The sequence below is a fragment of the Rhodnius prolixus genome, unplaced genomic scaffold (assembly GCF_049639745.1).
Source record: "Rhodnius prolixus isolate KJV_2025 unplaced genomic scaffold, Rpr scaffold_5, whole genome shotgun sequence".
Classification (NCBI taxonomy): domain Eukaryota; kingdom Metazoa; phylum Arthropoda; class Insecta; order Hemiptera; family Reduviidae; genus Rhodnius; species Rhodnius prolixus.
In genome coordinates this window covers 36,552,128-36,567,509 of record NW_027411624.1, presented here as the reverse complement: position 1 = coordinate 36,567,509, position 15,382 = coordinate 36,552,128, and the positions used below count along the sequence as shown (strand labels likewise).

The window sequence follows — 15,382 nt, the reverse complement described above, 5'->3', positions numbered from 1 at the left end:
GTGTATAGTTAGATAGATAAAATGGATCGTTTACAATAGTTTGAAGTATTTTAAATGAATGCTTAATACGAGGGTCGTTTGAAAAGTCCGTGCAAAGTGAGAGAGATAGCACCACTGGCGCGTATCGAGGATATGTTTAGTTAGTAGCATCTCTTGGAAAAACACACACCAAGTTTCAGCCAGATCGGTCTATTCCTTTGGGTTTGGCATTCGTTTGAATCGAGGAAGTCGAGTGATTTTCAAAAAATGGACGAAAAAGAATTTCGTGTGTTGATTAAACACTACTTTATGAAAGGCAAAACGCCTCAGAAGACTAAAGATAAGCTTGATAAACATTATGGTGACTCTGCACCTTCGATTAGAACAGTTTATAAGTGGTTTCAAAATTTTCGGAGTGGCCATATGGGCACAAGTGACGCTGAACGTTCTGGACGCCCTGTTGAGGTTACTACTCCAGAAATCATTGATAAAATCCATGATATGGTGATGGATGACAGAAGAGTGAAGGTGCGTGAGATTGCTAGTGCTGTGGGCATCTCGAATGAACGGGTACATAATATTTTGCATCAACATTTGGACATGACAAAGCTATCCGCAAGATGGGTGCCGCGATTGCTCACGCTTGACCAAAAACGAAATCGTGTGAAGTGTTGCAAGGACGGTTTGCAGCTGTTCCAGAAGAATCCGCAGGACTTTAAGCGTCGTTGCGTCACTGTGGATGAAACATGGATACATCTCTACACTCGTGAGACCAAAGAACAATCTAAACAATGGGTTACCAAGGGGGAATCTGCGCCAAAAAAGGCGAAGACCGTTCCTTCGGCCGGAAAGATTATGGCGACTGTCTTTTGGGATTCGCAAGGAATAATCCTCATCGACTATCTGGAAAAGGGTAAAACTATTACAGGTGCATATTATTCATCGTTATTGGACCGTTTGAAAACCGAGCTGCAAGAAAAACGCCCACGATTGGCCCACAAAAAAGTTCTTTTCCATCACGACAACGCACCAGCTCACACCTCAGCAGTTGTGGTCGCAAAATTAATGGAAATTGGGTTCCAACTCGTTTCACATCCCCCCCTATTCTCCAGACTTGGCTCCCTCGGACTACTATTTGTTCCCCAATATGAAGAAATGGCTGGCGGGAAAAAGATTTTATTCAAACGAGGAGGTGATTGCAGAAACGAATGGCTATTTTTCAGACTTGGACAAATCCTATTATTCGGAAGGGATCAACAAACTTGAGCAGCGTTGGACGAAGTGTATAAGCCTAAAAGGAGACTATGTTGAAAAATAAAAAAGGTTTACCCCAAAAAATTAAGTAGTTTTTCTTTTTGCACGGACTTTTCAAACGACCCTCGTATGTTACTGACTCTTGTAAATTGTTTTGTATTTGTAATATCCAGGCCCTGAAGAGGACAATATATTTGTCGAAACGTTGGTAAATAGATGAGTTTGTTTTTTATTTGACCGATTATCGCTCGCCAATCTTGAATCCTTATTTTAACAATTTGCGGTCACGAAACCTATATATACATGAATGCTTAATATTATAGTTTCCATATTCGATACGTAGTTGTGGTTATAAGAATACATTGAATCGTTCACTCGTAATAATATAATAAAAGAACGCCCCCTCCCGTGAAACTAGATGTGCAATTAAATGAACTCGGGAAAGCGTTAACAGTTTTCATGAAAGGGCCACCCAAACCAATCGCCCCCCTCTAATTTCCTTTTTTTCCCCCCCTTTATTCAGAAAACCCCAACAGTGAAAACAAAATGGCTACTAATTTCGTGGTTTAGCTCACTAATTGTGTGCTTTGAAATTAGCTGCAACACAAATTAGCCCTAAAAAAAGTAAAAAAAAAATTAAAATAAACGGAAGGTATTTAATTTGAACACATTTGCATAATTAAAAATACTACGGAATGCTTATGTTAATTTGTACTAAATAGAGGGCCGTGGAAAAACTGGACACACTTGGTTTTCTCTTTTTTCTTTTTTCTCTTTTAGTTTTAATTTAATTTGAGAAAGTTTTCTCACAAAAAAAAACAAATTGTTATTTGTTCTAATTATATGATGTAAATTTACTGCATAAAACTATCGTGACTTTTTTTCTCAAAATACATTTTATTCAATTTTGATGTTAAACTAAAGAGGTGAGAAGATATATCTGTTCTACTTTTCTGATTCTTCATATTAATGGGCTTCCTTTTTGCCTTTTTGCCGGATGTAGAAGCCATGTCTGCCAGTTTCGTCTTCATTAAGCCATCTTTTCCTGGTTCGTCTTAAACTTCGTTTTCCTCTTGGTTTGCTTTTGTTTTATTTATATCATATAAATGATGGAGAAGAAGTTGTAGTAGGATCTCCAAGATATGGCACGTGCCTAAACCGGAAATCTGAAGACGTGTTGGAATACAAAAAAAAAAAAAAAAATGTTGTATCTCATTGAAATACGAAAATTAAAATGGTACGGCCAAGTGATGCGTATGAGTGGTGAGAGATGGCCTAGGAAGATCATTGATTTCATTTCTAGGCAGAGGAGGAGGAGGAAGGGAAAACCTAGGAGAACTTGGATGGAGGGTATCACCGAAGGAATAACCTCTAAAGGCGGGAAGGGCAGTGGGAGAACAGGTAATCTTGGACTTTGAAAATTTAGATATTTTATAACCTTGTAGAAATAGAAATGCACATTGCATTTGTCATTAAAATTTTAAAAATCAAATTAAATTAAATTTAAAAAAAAAAAAACAAGAACGGACTATCCAACTCTCCTTAACTTAGACTGGAAGTTTCGAAGTAGGATATTAAAACTGTCCGGTAGGACAGTTGTATAAGGGTTGATCGTCAAAAACTGCTCGAAAAAGCGTAACGTTGAAAAACACCCAACTTTGACAATTTTTTTTTTCTCTCTTTCTATAAAAGCTAAAATTTTCAAACTCTCTTTAAAATATGGGGCAAATCCTCCTTTATATCTGTAATTTTTTGCAACAACCAAGATCTAACAGATTTTGAGAAAAAAGTTGCTGATAATGAGCAAAAACGGCATTTTCAAAAATTGGTCTTGTTCTTGTTGTTACCTTTTTTTTTTTTGTAAACAACGTAGCGCCTAAACGCGCGAACCGATTTTCATGAATGAGGTGTCATTCGATTTGGAATTTTATGTTATTAATAGTGGCCATATAAATGATTTAAATAATTATAATTCCATATATCAAATTATTAAATATTTTCATGCATAGAAACATCATGCAAAAATATACATTGGTTTTTTGTAATGGTTAACATTTATTGGTCTGAAATAATAGTGTCATGGCAGGTTTCCCTCAAAGAAAAGCAAATAAAAGAAATCACTAAAGATGATGTCATAAATGAAAACAAAGCTTGATTGCCCTAGAAAGGAGTGAGACAATTACAAGCGGTGGTAACGTTTATTCTGGAGTAGATACTCGTGTTATTCTAAGGAGAAATGAATAAGATATGACGAAATCAATGAAAGATGCTGAAGTGACAAATCTTGACTAGTGTCGAGGTATAGAATTTTATTGTTGTATAGATATACAGGGTGTCCCAAGCTATATGGATAACGTCTTTTTCTCGGAAACTAAGATAGCTAGAAAAAAACTAAAAAATACGTGTTCCCTTAGTTTTTTGTTAGGAATCCAAATTTACTTTGTAAATTTTGTTCGGTGCTTCCAGAAGCGAGATACAGGCACCAACTTCATTTTTTCAAATGGGAAGGTGTGGTTTTTATTTCAGAAATAGATTCCTCTATTTTTTTAAAGAAAAATTTACTCGAACGGTTTTTTTCTGTGAGCGATATTTTAGGAGTTATGAATGAAAACATGATTCTTATAAGAAATGTCAAAATGATAATATTATAACGGTTTTTTGATTGAATAAGAAGAAAAGTACTATTTTATTATAAATGTTATTCCTCATTAATATTACAGATCATGCTCGAAATGGCCTCCACCATTAGAGATGCATAGACATGCACTTTCCTGCCAATTGCCCCTTACTGCCAAAGAAATAGATTCGGCTTTAACCGACTTACACGTATCTATTATTCTCTGCTTTAGTTCATCTACAATTGCAATTCCGACTTGATTCTGGTACACCTAGATTTAGAAATGCTTTTAGATAGGCAGAAATAAGGAAAGAAAGAAAAAAAGTTATGAATAATCACCTTGTTTTTCAGGTATCCCCAAAGGAAATAGTCCATAGGTGTCAAGCCCGGTGAGAGAGGTGGCTACTGAATCGCCATATAACACGCCCATCAAATTGCCTATCGAGATATCTCTTTACATGCCTGATGGTGTTATATCGACACGGGGGGCGATTCAGTGGCCACCTCTCTCACCGGATTTGACACCTATGGACTATTTCCTTTGGGGATACCTGAAAAACAAGGTGATTATTCATAACATTTTTTCTTTCTTTCCTTATTTCTGCCTATCTAAAAGCATTTTTAAATCTAGGTGTACCAGAATCAAGTCGGAATTGCAATTGTAGATGAACTAAAGCAGAGAATAATAGATACGTGTAAGTCGGTTAAAGCCGAATCTATTTCTTTGGCAGTAAGGGGCAATTGGCAGGAAAGTGCATGTCTATGCATCTCTAATGGTGGAGGCCATTTCGAGCATGATCTATAATATTAATGAGGAGTAAAATTTATAATAAAATAGTACTTTTCTTCTTATTCAATCAAAAGACCGTTATAATATTATCATTTTGAAATTTCCTACAAGAATCATGTTTTCATTCATAACTTGTAAAATATCGCTCACAGAAATTTTTCTTAAAAAAAAAGAGGAATCTATTTCTGAACTAAAAACCGCACCTTCCCATTTGAAAAAATGAAGTTGGTGCCTGTATCTCGCTTCTGGAAGCACCGAAAAAAAATTACAAACTAAATTTGGATTCCTAACAAAAAACTAAGGGAACACGTATTTTTTAGTTTTTTTCTAGCTATCTTAGTTTCCGAGAAAAAGTCGTTATCCATATAGCTTGGGACACCCTGTATATAGCGAATATTGTAAGACCTAAATGTTTTTGTTTTTTTTAAGGATAGAAGAGGTTAGGTAATGCTCCGAAATGGAAAAATTTATGGACTTTATAGCGTTCCAAAAGTTTGTAAGCAAATAATTAATTTCAACAGCTAAAAATGCTTCAAAAATACTTTTTCTTGTAGTCGAAGGATGGTTCGAGCCGTAGTGAAAACACAAGCGGACCAGAAGGAAAACCAGTAGGCAAGTATTCAACCATAAAGCACTGAGTTCATGAGTTGGTAGTGAAACAAATAGTTTGAAAATGCAAAAACAAGTTCAATGTTTTGGAATAAAATCACCCACTTTTAAGTGCTATCTTATATTGGGTGTTGAAGTCATAAGGATAAGAGACAGTCTTGGTTGAATTGGATCAGCAATCCCCCTCTGGTGAGGGTGGTCACTCCAAGAAGAACACAGAAAGGATGAAGTAGCAAGAGAGTGAACTCAGGAGTTACGAGCGACAAAAATAATCTGAGACACGCATTTGATTTGATCAGCAGATTGTAGGTTGGGTAGGAGAGGTTTGTAAAGGTAGAAATATCAACCGAGGAACCATCCCAAACCTCAATATTCCTTAAGGAAATCGGCCAGAAAGAGAATTCATATTAACGAATACAAGAAATAATTTTTTTTAAAGAAAATATCTTAAAATTATAGTTATTTTTATAAGAGAGATGTAAATTCTCCGTTGTAATTTCTACTTGATCACTAAATTAAGATTTTTTAGTGAGTGCCATAGAAGGCCATTAAATATGGACCACTATAATTTCTTACCTTACCTTATTTTGCTGTAGGTTGGATAAGTAACAAGTCTGGCAGTTATATGTATCCATCGATATCTTCTATTCCTCACTGGACACAGTTTAAAAAGTATACATCGCAAAAACGAACTGTATCGCTTTACTATTCTTTCGAAGGAATTTGGAATACCCGAATTACTTTCTTTGTGCGAACTAGTTAAAAATAAACTCATTTTCTTAAATAAAGATGAAAAGCACTCCGTGATTGCAAGCACTGCCGATAGTTTAACACTCCCGCACTCCTGAAAATCAAAGCAGGCATTTTAATTATTCTTTGTTAATCTTAATAATCAATAAAAGTATTTTTGTAAAGATTAGAAAAAGAAAAGATCTTGAATAAAAACTGTTGAAGTAAAACTCCTTAAAAGAGAACAGAACAGTTGGAAAGATTGTTTTTATAAAATAAAAAATATTCCAAGATTTTGAACCTTACACAACCGTATGTATAGTAAATCAAAGATCAACCTTTAAAAAAAACACACACACACAACCTAAAAAGAAGTCCTGAAGAATATTAAAGCTAGAATGATTGCTGACAAAAGGTTATGCTTGGAATTTTAGAAAAACAACAACTCTGTAAAGAAGTATTCTGTGTGTTCACAAATATTATGAAAATATGCTAAATGCTGGGGTGTCAGATTGAATTACAGTGTGATATGCAAAGCTGACAAAATTTGCCATTATTTAAAAATCTCTTAACTCATTAAAGGAGAGAGGGGAAACCTGCTCCCAAAGTTGCATAAGATGATGAAAGCTAATTTCATCTCTGGAAGTTCCAGCATATGGTGAACGCAGCTACTCAGCAACATAATGTAACCCAGCTTCTCTGCTGTGAGGTGAGAGACGACACAGCTAAGAACATCAAAGAGCCCACAGAAACTGAGATAAAGTAACACTTGGCTCGAATGGAATGCACTATTCAAAATTACTAAAAAGCATTGCCCTCAAATTGAAGTTGAGGTATAATAACTCCTTCAGAAGTTTGAGAAATTGTAAGTAATTCTTAAAAACAAGCATTCCGTCTTAATAGTTAAGTCCTAATGTTGCAGTCCTTATAATTTACTGCTCCTTTCTTAGGGTGATAATAACTAAAAATATGTTTAGCGATAAATTTTATCATTTAAATTGTTCAAAGTTATTGTGAATCTATTCACTTTTAACAGCCAAGAAATATATTCAAAGTTGCTCCTTTAAATTCTAGGCAGTACAAGACAAAAAGAAAGAAAAACGTCGATTAACTGTGAAAATCTTACGAGTATAGTCTTCAAAACTTTTTCAGCAGATTGTTTAAACAATATTTACCATAAGGTTATCGTTCCTTATTATAAAGAATCTAAATATTGTTTTTTGTAATGTTAAATGGAGATAGAATTACTTATTCTAGCAAATCATTAAGTAAAGAAGGTATTTTTTCCTATTTTAAAAGACTAATAAGCAAAAATAACAGTTGAAAATTGAGATTTAACATTTAATAAACGTAAAAAAGTAGCTTCTACTTATTTTAATTGCTAAGATTCCATATTTTGCATTTTATAAGTTAACGTTCGGCGTTGATTTGTTGATAACTTACTAGTCTAGAAGGTTCTTCCTGAGAAATAATAGTAATTGAATCATAACTAACGCAGACTGCAGCGATACCTATCATTATTTCTTCTTTGTTTTCAATCTTAACTCACACATTGTGGTTAGTTGCAACAGTCTATAAGTAAGTTTAGCTGGTGTTTTCAGTTCCCAGTTCTTTTTGCTTCATTATTTATGTTTTTTTCATTTAATTTAGTGAATTATGAGGTTAATTTAGAGATTCAGACATCCAGTTTGGGATAACACTTGAGAAAGTGCGTGATTAGTACACAAAATAGAGGTAAATACTAAAGATAACAATGCAATTTATCTTACTTTACATATAGAACGTACTGCTATTAGAATTATTAATTTCCAATTTAACAATACTAATAGGAAAGTCAACAGTTCGTAAAGATTAGATAATTTCACTACTAAAAGATAACCTATAAATTGATAATACTTTAAATTACATGTTTTAGGCTGCTAAAATTACTCCTAAATGTTATAAGATCAGATTGATTAATTGAAAATATTTAATCTTTAATTATACCTTTCAGAATATAAAAAAAATATTAAGTTTCGAAATCTCTCTTTTTCCCAGGTCAATCTTGAAAGGTTGGAGGCATAGATATTGCTGTAAGAACAACCTTTTTCTTTTATGACAGTGTGAATCCCTGTAAAATGATTTTAAACCTAAAGAAATTTAAATCTAAAAACTTAAAAATGACAAAGAAATACATCTTAAATTTACAGAATTCTTCTTTGAGTTCAATTTTTTTAAAAAAATTTATACAATATTGCTGAAGTTCTAAGTTCTGTTCTATAGATTGACGTTTCAGTTAAAATAAAAAGATTAATAAGTCAGTTGAGATTATAAATTATAATCATCATTGTAAAGTATATTTTCTGAAATTTTCTTTAAGTAATGTCTTGTTCCTAGTTCTGTAGAATAAAAGTGCTTATTTGTAAAGTTTTAATTTACAAAATAAATGAGTTTTATCAAGTACGAATGAATTCAAAACGATTCTTTAATTTTATACAATAATTTTTAACTTATATTCATCTTAAAAGAACTTTCTGTCAATAAATTTAAGAATTCTAAACCTTAAGGTAAATAAATCATGAATTGTAAGAAATGTAATGCTACTTTAATTCCACATTTACAACTTAAGTTTTATTCAATTCAAATAAGTTTGCAATCTTTTCTTAAATAAAATAAAATGTAAATTGATTTTACAAATATACATTACTTACTTCAAAAAGTTGTAAGTTTTATCTACTTTTGTCTCAAAAAACTGCTTGTAACCATAGATAATAGATGGGACGGGACCTACGCCCCACAGCACCGCAGCCACAAAAGACTTATTGTAACCATAACTCATGAAATCTGTAATTTGAAAATTGATTTCAGTGTTAAAATTATTAAAAAGACTACTTCTTGGAAGATTTCAGTAAAGACATGATTTGAAAAAGGAAATTAAGAAACGAAAACTAAGTAAGTAAAATATTCCGATTTTAACTTTTTGAATACAAAAATTTATTTGTAGTGAATTTATTGCTTTTTACAGCTTTTTTAGATTGTGCCTTACATTAAAAAGAACTTTAAGAAATGCTGTTGAAATGTATTATCCCATCATGGATGCATGATCTTCCAACAAATAGATAATTTGCACTAAATTGTGTAAAATGAAGATGCCAGAATTTGTGAACATCATTTGTTAATAAAAGGTAACGTGTAATAACTTTTTGTCTTTATTCTTTTGTGCATTTATTTATTGTAATTGTATAATGTATCGAACTATATGAAATATCATTTAGGATCTCAATAAAGCAACCTAACAAAAATATACTTTCCATGTCTATGCACTTACCAGCTTCCCCCATCTTGAATGTCATCTCTTAAATCTTTTATTAGATTAAGTGGGCAGATTTTCAAAAACTTAATAAATACATTTAATCATTTAATAAAAATAATGACAATTGTAGATTAGAGAAAAGATTTGAATACAAATCATTGTATTGAAAAATTTAACTTTGCTGTCGGCCATATTACTTAACAGTAATCTGGTTAGATGAACAAATTTAAAGATTAGATTTAGCCGGCCATAATCTGAGTAAATCTGAGTAGATTATTCAATGCTCAGTATTCATTTTAAAATATTTTTGTTTGTATTTTTTAAGAATTATAAACTTTAAACTTGTAACTTTATATAGTAATTAATAAAACACTTACACTTAGGGTCTTATTTGATGACGTAATGCAACTGGACCTGGAAGCTGTATTCACTAATGAGCAATGATTACTGGAGATGTACTGACTACACAATTCTAATTATAATTAAATTGTTATATTAATTATACAATTTTAATTTAAAAATACTATAGTTTATTAAAATTATATTTTCATTGTTAATTACCTGTTCATGGGAATAAAGAATAAATGGTGATAATTAATTTTTGATTAAAAAACTAATTTCGAAAATTAATTAATAAAATAAATTAAAATTTTATTTAATTAATCCTTTTTTAATTTAAAAAAACAAAAAAAAAACTTTATTCAAGTTAGTATTATTCTAGGGATTCATTTCTTGTCTGACGTCACTAATAATGGCCATTTTTTTTGCTTCCATCTTATTGTGCAAATTTATTCTTGTGATTCTGTGTTTTAAGTATAAATTATTGTAAAAAGAAATGAAAGAGTGTGTTCATTAAATATTGTGTAAAGTGAATATTGTTTTAGGTAATAAAAAATAAGCATTTTTAAATATTGAAGTGTTAAAAAAGTATTTCTTTGAATCCATATTCCAGCAAATACATTTTGGTAAGTACAGATATTTTTACTTTTAATTTCATGCCTTTGCTATTATATTTTAACATTAAATAATATATTAATATGAGTTACTATATTAAGAACTCCTTGAATGTTAAATTAGTAAAAAGTAGGTTTTCATTCAACATTGAATAATAAGTATGCTCATAAGGCAGAACCGAATGTATTTGAATGGGCTTTTAGCTTCTTCACAAAATAGGGTTTAATATTTAATATCCAAAATGGAGTTTTAGAATAATATAATGCTAGATTATTTGTTACATTGGTTAGCAAATGTTTCAAACATTGCTACAATTTAGATTTGTGCTATATGTAGAAAAAAAAATCCTGTAATTCCAGAATTCATTTCACTGAATCCCATTATCTCAAAAAAAAATTGCAAAATTATTGCTTCACCCTTAACTATTGAAGTAATTTCTTACATTGTTTCCTTTTAAAGTTATTACGTTTTAAAACATACATTGCACTTCACAGTGTTAGCAGTATTTTTTCTTTTTTGCTATAAGTGCTGATGGCAATTGATGCTTGGCTTAAGGCATCGTTTATTCTAAGTATATTTTCGATACTTTTCTTTTTAATTTGTGAGTGCTTTGTTAGGAAACTTTATGAATTAATAAATTTTCTTTGAGATCGAAAGTATGTTAGACTGCGTTATCAAGGAATCGCCACTTACCCCGGCACAGTCACCACTTTGCTATCAATTTTAACAACTTCATACTTAAAGTTGATCCCTGGCTGTGGCTGCCCAAAAAGCTTACCACGTAGTTCCTGATTTGAAATTAGCCATTCTTCAATATATTTTATGTTGTCAGTCATTAAACACATGGTTAGATACACAACGCTATACAATATCAATAATTCTACCTTGTTACCACTGATGAAATTGTTATGCACCCTGATAGCAATTTACTGTTAATATAGTTATCGTGCGAACACATATTGCACAAATAATTTTCATTGTTCCTGTTGAGTTACATTTATTTATGTGTTTTTAACTTTGCGCTAATTGATTTATGATTTCCTGCAGCAGATTTTTAAGGCCGATGTCCAACAGACTTAATTCACCCTGAAGTCCACTGTCTGCCTAAACTTCTTCCAAATACTTCTTGACGGTATTCCCTTTTTAAGTCCTCCATCTATCTCTTCCTTGGACGGCCTTCTATCATTCCTTTTTTTTTTATAATCTATTGACCTTTTTGAGAAATCTGGCCCCATTACATTCTCTTTATTTGCCCGTTGTCCATTGTCTTTTGGTCTCAGTGTTCCATGATAATTGGATTGTAAATTTATTGCTTACAATATAGATCTTATAGCGGTAGTTTGGTAAGACAATTTTTACTTAATACACATGTTTATACTCATAGCATTATAGTTATCCTTTAACACCAAAACTAAGTATACATATTTTTTTAAGGGATTCTCAGTAAATTTAATATCATTGGCTTTGCTCCGTTTTAGGAAAAAAATAACTAACTTCCCATCTTTCAGTTTCTCTAAATAATTAAACTTTTCCCTTTTCTTGATCCCCAATGTGTACATATCCTTGCACAGAACGTATTTATTGCACTATCATACAGGTAAAGCACTGTAATTAGATAAATTCTAAGCCATTAATGACCTGTTAAATGTTTTCTCAATTTCAATCCAAATATACTAAGAAAATATAATTGTTTTTTTGTTTATTTTCATCGTTTATCAAATTTCAAAGATTCCATTGTGTTCTGTTAAAGGTACCTATGTAGGGAAATTTTTCAAAAAAGTCTAAAAACAATGAAACCTCTCAAAGCTAACAAATGCACCAGATACAGAAGAGTTGGCAAGGTTTTATGAATTTTCTTTGAAAATTCATGAATCTCTGAGTAAATTTGAAGTTTAAGCAATTGCTTTAATTAAGGCGAATGATATTTTCCTTATTAATCAACGTGTAAGGGGTTCCATATTCTCTTTTAAAGCAATATGATAACCAGTTTTAGTGAATTGAGGCCCATTTTACATCAAAATACTTGCTGATATATCCAAATTTTCCTGAAAAGGGCTGTCGCAAGTTATTCTAAAATATATACATATATATAAAAAGTTTCGAATTTTCTGTGACCTTGAAATCTTGCATCCAAAAGCACACCTCTAATGCTATCAGTGTTTAGGCATTCTTTTTTACTTGTCTTGGCCATATTTAAGGATGTAAATTATGTTTGTAATGAATAATTAATATTGGAAGTCTCTTAAGTTGTTTTATGTTGCTGTAATTTAGCAACATTATCAATTTGGTTATTTTGGACTATCCAAATTACATTAATAATTACAACTAAAGTCCTACTGAAACGTCTCAAATCTTTGAGCTCTTTACCGATGATTAGTATCAGCCTCGGCATGCTTCTGCATTTGGGTACACTTCATGACTTGCTGGAAAGCTCTGATAGAACCACCACCTTGGCACATCTAATTGTACCGTTGTTGGATAGGCGTGTTCAGTGCTAAATGTTGGTGGCCGTCATTAATTAGTAATTTAAGGTGCAACAGCAGCCAAGATTTTGGGCACCTGATGCTTCCTCTCTACCTTTTATTTCATTATTATAAAGTTTAAATTAATATTGGTTACTAAAATATAAAACACTTGAGATTTGTATTTATACTCCTTAGGAGTTGAGTATAAATTGAATAATTTGTCTTTGTTATTGCTATTTTTGGATAAGAGATAACAATAGAGTATAACTAGAACTTATCATATCTTTTTCATTTGTAGTACTACAACTCCTGAAGGGCCCTCATCTCCTTTCTGAGATCTATAACGAGCTACTTTTTTTTTTACAAGGTAGACTTGTTAGCCCTTAACCCAACCCAGTTTTAAATGAGTACCTTTGTACTTGTTGGGTTTTCTCCTTTGGTCTGAAAACCCATGAATTAAAGATGATAAGATGTTTATTAAATTACACAATTGTAATTTTTAAATATATTTTTATTATTTTGTACTTTAATTCAGTTAGATACTTATTCATTTATACACATAGCCGAACGGTTAGAGGCTAGACCCGCAAAGCTAAGATGTATTGTTGGTTTAGTGGGTTCGATTCCCCAGGTCTAGGTTTTGGATTTTATTTAATGTGGTTAATATGAGAACTTTACAGTAAAGTATGTTAGGCAGTTATAGGCTAGACCCGCAAAGCTGAGATGTATTGTTGGTTTAGTGGGTTCGATTCCCCAGGTCTAGGTTTTGGATTTTATTTAATGTGGTTAATATGAGAACTTTACAGTAAAGTATGTTAGGCAGTTATAGGCTAGACCCGCAAAGCTAAGATGTATTGTTGGTTTAGTGGGTTCGATTCCCCAGGTCTAGGTTTTGGATTTTATTTAATGTGGTTAATATGAGAACTTTACAGTAAAGTATGTTAGGCAGTTATAGGCTAGACCCGCAAAGCTAAGATGTATTGTTGGTTTAGTGGGTTCGATTCCCCAGGTCTAGGTTTTGGATTTTATTTAATGTGGTTAATATGAGAACTTTACAGTAAAGTATGTTAGGCAGTTATAGGCTAGACCCGCAAAGCTAAGATGTATTGTTGGTTTAGTGGGTTCGATTCCCCAGGTCTAGGTTTTGGATTTTATTTAATGTGGTTAATATGAGAACTTTACAGTAAAGTATGTTAGGCAGTTATAGGCTAGACCCGCAAAGCTAAGATGTATTGTTGGTTTAGTGGGTTCGATTCCCCAGGTCTAGGTTTTGGATTTTATTTAATGTGGTTAATATGAGAACTTTACAGTAAAGTATGTTAGGCAGTTATAGGCTAGACCCGCAAAGCTAAGATGTATTGTTGGTTTAGTGGGTTCGATTCCCCAGGTCTAGGTTTTGGATTTTATTTAATGTGGTTAATATGAGAACTTTACAGTAAAGTATGTTAGGCAGTTATAGGCTAGACCCGCAAAGCTAAGATGTATTGTTGGTTTAGTGGGTTCGATTCCCCAGGTCTAGGTTTTGGATTTTATTTAATGTGGTTAATATGAGAACTTTACAGTAAAGTATGTTAGGCAGTTATAGGCTAGACCCGCAAAGCTAAGATGTATTGTTGGTTTAGTGGGTTCGATTCCCCAGGTCTAGGTTTTGGATTTTATTTAATGTGGTTAATATGAGAACTTTACAGTAAAGTATGTTTGCTAGTCGCCTCTGTCCACGACACCTAATTGGTAAGTTGGACGTTAAGCACCGCCTGAATAAATAGGCGATTACTTTACTTTACTTACTTATACACATACATTTTTAATTGATCAATAAATCCATTAATTTCAATTGATCACTTCATTTTCTTGATGTTTGTGACGAGAAAATTTGAACGAATACAGCTTTCAAAACGTTTATCAGTAAACGTTTCACATTGTTTTGAACTTATTTTATTTTTTATTTAATTTATTTTTTGCAGTAGAACAACTGTTTAGATCCTGCAACAAATGGTCCATTTATAGCTAAATATATCTTTAATAATAATAGTACCTGATGTAGGTTTATTAGTACTCTTTGTTCAGGTGAACCTTATAAATTCTTCCTTTGCATTTCTTGTCTAGATTCTTATTGCTAGTCAAAACTCTTATCAAAATTGTTCTTAAGAGACGTAAGCATATTTTTATAGCTCAAACAAATTTGCCCATACTCAAGGTTCTAGTTCAATGGCTAGTTCAACATGAAACTTTCAGAGATATCACAGTTTTTAATAGATCACAGACAGTAGCCCATGTGTGATATATCTCTTGTAAGGTATAAGGTTAAATCTTTTCATCATACATCTGCAATTAACTCAACTAAACAACTTTGGACTTCAGAACTAATTGTAGCTAGTTTTGGGTTTATCGTATCCACTACAGTCATTAGCTTAAATACATTTTCAATAATGGTATAGATGGGTCATATAAACAAAGGCATGTAAATGTTTGGAAGCCTTCATCCTTTATAATAACTATATTTATCACTATTGGCAGAACTTAAGACATCATTTACTTTTGGTCTTCTTCATTTTTTGTAGCAGAATTTATTTTCAATTCCTCTTTTATTTGTACATGTTGTTTATATGTTTTTTTTATCCCCTAAGTTCAGTTTACTTGTTGCTGTTTTGCAATGCAAATGAAAATTGGGTTGATATTGAAATGCGCCCAAA

General features: G+C 32.0%; 1 protein-coding gene and 1 long non-coding RNA gene across 2 annotated transcripts in view; both read left to right on the top strand.

Annotated features, from left to right (window-relative positions):
* Positions 1–15,382, top strand: part of Nplp1 (Neuropeptide-like precursor 1) — a 291,237-nt gene that overhangs the window by 121,086 nt on the left and 154,769 nt on the right. The window lies entirely within an intron of this gene.
* On the top strand, positions 7,448–10,181 carry LOC141458033 (uncharacterized). The gene is made up of 4 exons (XR_012460722.1): positions 7,448–7,712; positions 8,826–8,909; positions 8,983–9,142; positions 9,654–10,181. It is a non-coding gene; the product is annotated as an uncharacterized lncRNA (long non-coding RNA).